This window comes from Sinocyclocheilus anshuiensis, unplaced genomic scaffold, assembly GCF_001515605.1.
Source record: "Sinocyclocheilus anshuiensis isolate Anshui unplaced genomic scaffold, SAMN03320099.WGS_v1.1 scaffold593, whole genome shotgun sequence".
Classification (NCBI taxonomy): Eukaryota; Metazoa; Chordata; class Actinopteri; order Cypriniformes; family Cyprinidae; genus Sinocyclocheilus; species Sinocyclocheilus anshuiensis.
Window position 1 is genome coordinate 523,399 of NW_015540876.1, and position 8,253 is coordinate 531,651.

General features: G+C 39.9%; 1 pseudogene; it reads right to left on the minus strand.

Annotated features, from left to right (window-relative positions):
• Positions 1-8,047, minus strand: part of LOC107688290 (cell adhesion molecule 2-like) — a 512,567-nt pseudogene extending 504,520 nt beyond the window's left edge.
• Between the last annotated feature and the right edge of the window lie 206 nt (positions 8,048-8,253).

The following is an 8,253-nucleotide window of genomic DNA, read 5'->3' on the forward strand; positions in this document are numbered from 1 at the left end:
AATTAACAGGTTTTGACTGTTTTCTGTACAATTAATAAATAAATATTTTACAGTGCATTTTTCGAAATAACTTCTTTTGTGTTCCACAGAAGGGAAAAAAAAATGTAAACAGATCTGAAGGTTGGTAAATTTCATTGTTGGATGTACTCTCCCTTGTAGTATGAATGAATGAATGAATGATGCATTTATATAGCGCTTTATTGTGTATTGTTGTACGCCCAAAGCGCTTTACAATCATGTGGGGGGGTCTCTCCTCAACCACCACCAGTGTGCAGCATCCACTTGGATGATGCGATGGTAGCCACAGTACAATGGCACCAGTGCGCTCACCACACACCAGCTACAGGTGGAGAGGAGAGAGTCATAGAGCCAATCAAGTGGATAGGGATTATTAGGAGTATGCTAATGTTTCATAAACAAAACATGCCATCTAAACATTTTTACCAGTACAAAATGTTCAGCATCATATTTGCTTGACTTGTTTGACAATACCTCAAGTCATCTCTTAATCTTGAGCTAATTCCACAAAGAATTTCCTCCTGTGCGTCTCTTTGCATAAGCTTCAATGAGATTACCAGACATACTGTGAGCTTAAGCAAATAATTTAAATTAGCCAACACAAAGGCTAATCGGATACAAGAACATTAAGAAAAGTCATTATAGAGTCTGTCAGTCATTTACCGATGAAATCCATCTCAAAGGTCAGCTAAGTAGTATAGACAACATGTGAACAAGAAAATTACAACTGTTAAATCACCCACATAACGGCTATATGACAGTTTTTAGAAGATATCTCCTCCGAGACTGCTGCGATGACTCAGCAAAGAGTTTGTGTTTTGAAAGCCATTCAAAAATCACTGCAAAAAGGCATCTCCTTTCCAGCGTCTTTTGGGAGAAGAGGAAGCTTTATGCCAGGCACTAGCTGTACCACAGAACGGTTGACAATTCCACCCACTTTTTGTTTTAAATTTTTTCAAACACCTGGAAGAACAAAAGAGGGCCTTTGATCATGGGAAATCCCTCACGATTACAGCAGGGCTTCAGCGGCTCAGCTCCATTCTGAGTCTGGGGAAAAACGCTCCAAGGGCCAGATACTTGTATGCAGAAAGAGTGTAAGATAGAAAGAAAGAGAGAGATGAGACAGTGGGATGGAGGAGGAGAAAGACAGAGACATGAAACAGAAAGATAGAGAGCGAGTGAGAGAGAGACAGGGAGAGCAAATAGCTTGGGTGCTCTGTTTAGGAGGCTTCCAGTAACCCAACAAGAGGACAAATACAAAGAGGAGGAGGATATTCACCTCTAATCCTGTTCTCCATCCTGGCTCAATAAGCCAGCCAAACAAACACCCACATACACAACACAGTGAGAAAGAGGGACACGCTCAGCCTCTTTACACTCTAAAGCAGTGGTCACCAACCTTTTTAGGCCCAAGATCCCTGACCTCGGCCTTTATGAAAGACAAGATCTACCTATTGAAGAATTGATAGAAAAAGACATCCCAGATTGTACTTCAAATTTTAGGCCTTTTACTTAGTATTTTAATTAGTGATGCACCGATCATAGCGGATTCAGAATTCAGATTTTCTTTCTTTTCTTTTTTTAACTAGCAAATTGGATTCTGCTACTGATTTTTAAGCAAAATTATATTGGCTATTTGCTTTATTACAAACAAACTTTAAACAAAAATATCTAGCCATTTGAAATTAGAGGCAACCACTGCATTGTAATCATGATCATCATGATCCAAGATCCCTGACCTCGGCCTTTATGAAAGACAAGATCTACCTATTGAAGAATTGATAGAAAAAGACATCCCAGGTTGTACTTCAAATTTGAGGCCTTTTACTTAGTATTTTAATTAGTGATGCACCGATCATAGCGGATTCAGAATTCAGATTTTCTTTCTTTTCTTTTTTTAACTAGCAAATTGGATTCTGCTACTGATTTTTAAGCAAATTTATATATTGGCTATTTGCTTTATTACAAACAAACTTTAAGCAAAAATATCTAGCCATTTGAAATTAGAGGCAACCACTGCATTTTAATCATGATCTGCACGGGCAGTTGTTTTTTATTTGATCGTTTTTCGGCGGGGATCTTCCAGTAAAATTCACATTCCAGGGACTAAATATCACTCGAAACTTTTCTCAAGACAGTACCCTTCAGTGATACATTAACATTAATTAACAATACAATTAACATTATACATATACATTAATATAACCACATAAATGTAATGCATTTTTGTACTTATTTTACTGTTTTTTTCGGGATCTACTGGGACAGTGATAAAGATCTACCAGTCGATCGCGATCGACGGGTTGGCGACCACTGCTCTAAAGAAATGGGAGAAAGAGACTTGAAGTGCAATAATACCACACGCACATGACAGGACGGCCATAGGAGGCTCCATACTGCAGCCCAAAGAGAAAGGCTTGTGCAATCTGTGTTTCTCCCTTGCTAAATTAATGCCAAACAAATGCTTATTCTAATCAGCAGAAATGGCAGCTTATGCCCAACTCCATTTTTCACCTGTCTGAGCACATTTGCCTGTGCTTCCGCTCACCTGCACAGATGCTTTTCACGCTCCGCGACTGACAAAGACAACAGACCGGGATTGAAAAAAGGCCATTAACCTCCCCTTTCAACACAAATACGGCTGAACATACCCATACACGCCAACCCTCTCCTGAAGGAGCTCTTTCCCACACTACTTCCATAAAAGGGCCGGCTCCAGGAAGGCCAATTCCCAGCTTGGAGTCACTCTGTTGGGATAAGCTGACTGAGAGGCAGGGGGCCAGAGACTTACCTCAATGCACAGAAGCCCACACAATGAGATATGAAAGGAGCATTTTGTGTCATAAATAATGTTTTTTAACCTTAAAGGAACACCTTACCCAAAAAAAATGAAAATTTGCTAAAAATGTACTCACCCACAGGCCATCCAAGATGTAGATGAGTTTGTTTCTTCATCAGATTTGGAGAAATGTAGCATTATATCACTTGCTCGACAATGGATCCTCTGCAGTGAATGGGTGCTGCCAGATGATAAAAACCATCACAATAATCCACAAGTAATCAGTATGACTCCAGTGCATTTTGAAATGAAAATCTGCATGTTTGTAAGAAACAATTCCATCTTTGATGCTTTTAACTTAAAATTATTACTTTCTCTGGTAAGAAAAGTTTTCTCACCTGTCAATCAATCAGGAGAGAAATATGCACAGGTGAAGCACCATTTACAGTTCTAAACAATACAATATGTCAGTGAATTTTAATGCGAGAGCACAAGAGGGGATGGACTTTTTCACTGGAGGAAGCGTTATTATGGGTTAAAGTTAAAACGCCTTGATGGATTTATTACAAACATGCAGCTTTGCAAGCCGTTAAGTGATGGACTGGAGTTTTGTGGATTACTTGTGGATTATTTTAATGTTTTTATCAGTTGTTTTAACTCTCATTATGACCTCAACCATTCATTGCAGAGGATCCATTGGTGAGCAAGTGATGTAATGCTAAATTTCTCCAAATATGTTCAGATGAAGAAACAAACTCATCGTGGATGACCTGAGGGTAAGTAAATTTTCAGCAAATTTTCATTTTTGGGTAAACTATTCTTTTAAAATCGTTATTTTTTTGTTTTTCTACTAGCCGGCTGAGTTGGCTTTTTGAATTTGGGTATGCTTTGCATGAAAACATTCTGGCAGGGTTTCAGGGCACAGGACTGTCGAAGCACCATAAAGCCAAGAAAGACACAAAAAGATTTTGTGTACACAAGTAGGCCATGAAGAGGAATCATTCCCGGCAAAACAGAAACAAGTATAAAAGTATACATCCTCTATGAAGCAGGACCACATAGTCCTCCCACTCAGTTCTGGTGTCTCTGAGGAGAGAGCCAAGCGTTGCTATTACTCACAGCAGACGTCCACACAACAGCACTTCACAGGGACTATACTCCACACACAGGGAGGAGCTGCACTGTCTGCCACACGCTTTGCATAACTGCCATGCTCCCCCAAACCCCAGCTGCTGGCAGCATGCAGTGATCCCACCGGACGGATGTGCCAGGGATGTGCCTGCACTTGTGCTTCAAACATTTAACCTCAGCGAGGAAGGCTGGAATTGATTTAAGAGTAATCGATGACCGGTACATAAAAGCTGGGATAGCATGCTCACTGCAGTTACTGTATAGGCACTGGAAAAAATCCAGTTAAGGATTTGGGTAGTTGACAAATCAAATAATATAACTTTTTGGGGGGCATTTAAAGTATAACATTTTATGTAGGAGAAAGTGTATTTTAGTTGACTGGGAGCCAAGAGGTTATTTATTTATTTATTTTTAAATCAGCCATTTCAAATAGCACTGCAGTGTTATAAATGGATTTTTTAACAAAAGTACAAAAATTACATGTAGTCCCTCAAAATGACATAATGGAGGTAAAAAAATAGAACTAAAAAAAAGAGGTTAAAATACATTTGACTTCCATTTTAAAGTCATTAATGGGTACTGGATAAGAACTTGTAAAAATCTACATAAAAGGTCAAATATCAAAGAGATCACACACATAAAAACATTTTATGGCAATGAAATACTTTTTAAGCCAACTATATCTACAAATTACACGAAACTTCTATGGTCTTTTAGGATTTTTTTTTTTTCTTTTACCAACTTTCAGACATTTATATATATATATATATATATGTGTATATATATATATATATATATTGAGAGAGAGAGAGAGAGAGAATTATATATATTGAATATAAAATCTAGAACTTGTCATTATTTAAGGGTTAGTTAGTTTATTTCCAATGATTTTTCCAAGTATGGAAATCAAGCTCCCTGATATGGGTTATAATTAGCGTGGGAACCCTTTTTAGCATGACACCCCACAGGACACATCACATCAAGCATCCATTTATCTAAATCAACATTTCACATACATGATTCAATTTAATCAAATTAAGCCAGTCAGACTGGTCTGTGGGTAAATCAGATTATGTAACATCACACAGTTCAGATGCTGGAGATAATCAGTCAGTGTACCATTGAAATCAATGATCAGATTTATCGATCGCCACTTGCAGAGCAGACAGGGATACCAGAACCCTCTGCACTTCCATCGTTCAAATATCAGCGCGGTTACCACACTTTGTTAAGCCTATTAACACGCTCACACATGGTAAGCAGGTGCAGCCAGACTCTGAGAGGTGTGTTAAAGAACCGAAGGAGGTACTTGCAGCCAGTAGGGCTGTTGACTGGGTGCTGAGAGACACAGGCTCTGTGATTTACGGGCAGAGAGAGCGAAGGCTGGGGGAAATCAATACATAGCTTCAGTCTCACGCTTGCTGCCGACTCATTAGAAGTGAAGCCTTGAGGAATGTGCTTAATTATCTCTGATTATTAATGGCCCACCTCTCAGACTGATTATCAACACACAGCATAGGGTATTTTGTCAAAAGATGGGGCAGAGGAGGGAAGCCACACGCACGCATACAGAAAGGCGAATGCAAATACTGTCTTTCCCTTCTGTCTCTCTTGCATTCATCCTGCGCATTCATAAACTGCCAGATCTGCAAACCTGACTGTTTGAGATGTAAACACCTCTGGTTGGAGGAGTCATGTTTCACTGATATCCAGACCAAGCCAGATCGGCTTGGAGTACATGAAATACACAGGCATCACATTTACATGAATTGCCTCTTTACCGAATGTGCTTAGGAGATTTTAGCAAGAATCTATCTAACAAAAAGGATACATCTCCAGTGGTGAAGTCTTCATTTTTTTAGTGTGTTGCAATAATTGGCAATCCGGATTTTTATTTTTTTGTTATATTTTGTGGAGTGGCCACTGTGGTTGTTATCAGTCACAGAAAGTGAACATTGTTTTAGCTATTGTCAAATTCTTTGCGCTCTTTACCAAAAATATGACAAATACAAAGACTACTGAAACATTAAAAGAGCATTGTAAACTAAAATCAAGCAAATTTTACTATACATCAACTTTATCCTTATTAATATTCATGAGAAAAGTATTAGCCATTTCGTGACGTCAAAACCATATCAATACTTTGTAAAATAGGTAATAAAATAATAATAATAATAATAATAATAATAAAAAGGATGCCCGTGTTTAGAGTCAATTTTGACGTGAACACACACGTTTGTTACCTTAAGCAACTTTAAGATCATATATCTGAGGTTAGTCTCATAAAATTTATGAATTTATGAAAGATGAAACCGGGCGGTGGCTGTTGCTCACGAGATATTGGCGTGACGGCGTAACCTAACTCTCAGGGGCCACAAAACATATAGCCTGCCAACATTTGAGTGGTCACACACTGAGCCCATCCTGCTGACATTTAAACTGACCACTAAACCCGCACTTCAAGCAAACATTACCTTCATAGTGCGCGAAAAAGCAATAAGGCACGTTCAGTTGACGTATTCATCAAGTATTCCTGTCACACTAACGGTCGCCCCGCGCGACCTTGCCCTACTGATCCTGTAGTGTCGCGCGTGAATGATGAGCACCGGCCGAAACTACAAGACTTAAGGTAAACAACACAGAAATGCTGACAGAATTCTTTACGAACATCTGATATAGCGTAATGTTCAATTTACTGTTGAAAATGTGGGTGAATAATGCATTACACTGACAACTATAAGCTGACAGGTGTACTTGCTTCGCACGTCTTTCTCTGAGAGGAAAAAAGCTGATGCTACTACGACCCCAAGATGTGGATTGCCGCAAATACCATACATCCCGAAGACTGGAATGACTGTGAAACTATCCAAAAAACCACATCCAAACCTGATTAAGGGTGCTAAAAAGCACTTAAACAATTGGCTTCACGCTCTGTCCGAAATCTACAGTTTTTCCAATCAGAACAAAAGCCACATGATTATAACATACCACGTTACAGGGATAGAAATATGTAGCCTATGCCACATCCCTGCCAGAATAAAACTGTAGGCTACATACCTCAAACTGTAGGCTATAAAATCTACAGTTTTTCCAATCAGAACAAAAGCCACATGATTATAACATACCACGTTACAGGGGTAAAATAGAAATATGTAGCCTATGCCACATCCCTGCCAGAATAAAACTGTAGGCTACATACCTCAAACTGTAGGCTATAAAATACGTAACAGGAAATATAGCACCATGATTTAACGCTACAACATTCTACTAAAAGACACATCGCATTTCCAAAAAAATAAATAATAATAATAACGTGCCTAAATACGCATATAGAACACGAGATTTTACAATAAAATAAAAGCGATGCGTTTATTAGGCTATATAAAGTTTCCGATCAGGTGAAGCAAAGGCTGTATCAATTAAATCGTATTCCCTTATGGTGGTGAGTTTATCTATAACACATTTTGACTGTTAATCCATAAAAGCGGGGCTCTAGCTCAGCAGTGTGTGCAGGCTTATCCGTGATACGATTCTGTATCAGTGCTGGGCAAACGTGCACAATTTCTTCAGAGCAATGATGACTAATGGGAAACTGCCCCCGTACTCACTCGAGGCCCTCTGGAGATACTATGGAAATGCAAATCATCACCATTCCAGAGCATAATGCCTTTCCTACAGCTACGTGGTGCGTAATGATGATGAGCCCCCAAATTGCAAGCACCGCATAGGCTGCCTTAAAGTTTGAAGCGCTCTTACCTTTAAGGACGATCCCGCAGATGCTGTACATGGTAAACAGCATATGCTGCTTCACCATCATATTGCCTTCCTTCTATAACAGCTGCCCGCTTGCCGTCAACACTTTCTTCGCTCTTTCGCTTCTCCGCGCGCTGATGATGGGGCTTATCCAGGTGCAGGCTGCTGCAATCAATACTACAGGCTCCTTCGATAACTTCTCCTCGGTTGAAGTCCCACTGCGTTTTCGCACGCCGTTCACTTGACACTCGGACTGAGCTCGAGAAGTGCGAAGCGCTCCAACACAGTAGAAAAGTACAGCTCGCGCATCTATCGCCTCCTGGGAGCGCGAGCAGGCAGAGTCCCGCCTCCGCAGATTGACAGATGATGACGGGGAGCCAATAGCGCGCGCCTGGAATTATTCTACGCTCAAACTGGTCCTCGACTCCACAGTCCATATGATTAAAGGATCGAGGAAATATAATGCGAGTACGTGCAATGGCACCGATTGCCCCCGTCTCGCTGTAAGGCATTGCGTAATTAAACGATCCTGATATGGGTGGACTGATGATGATTTGGGCACGTTTTCATGT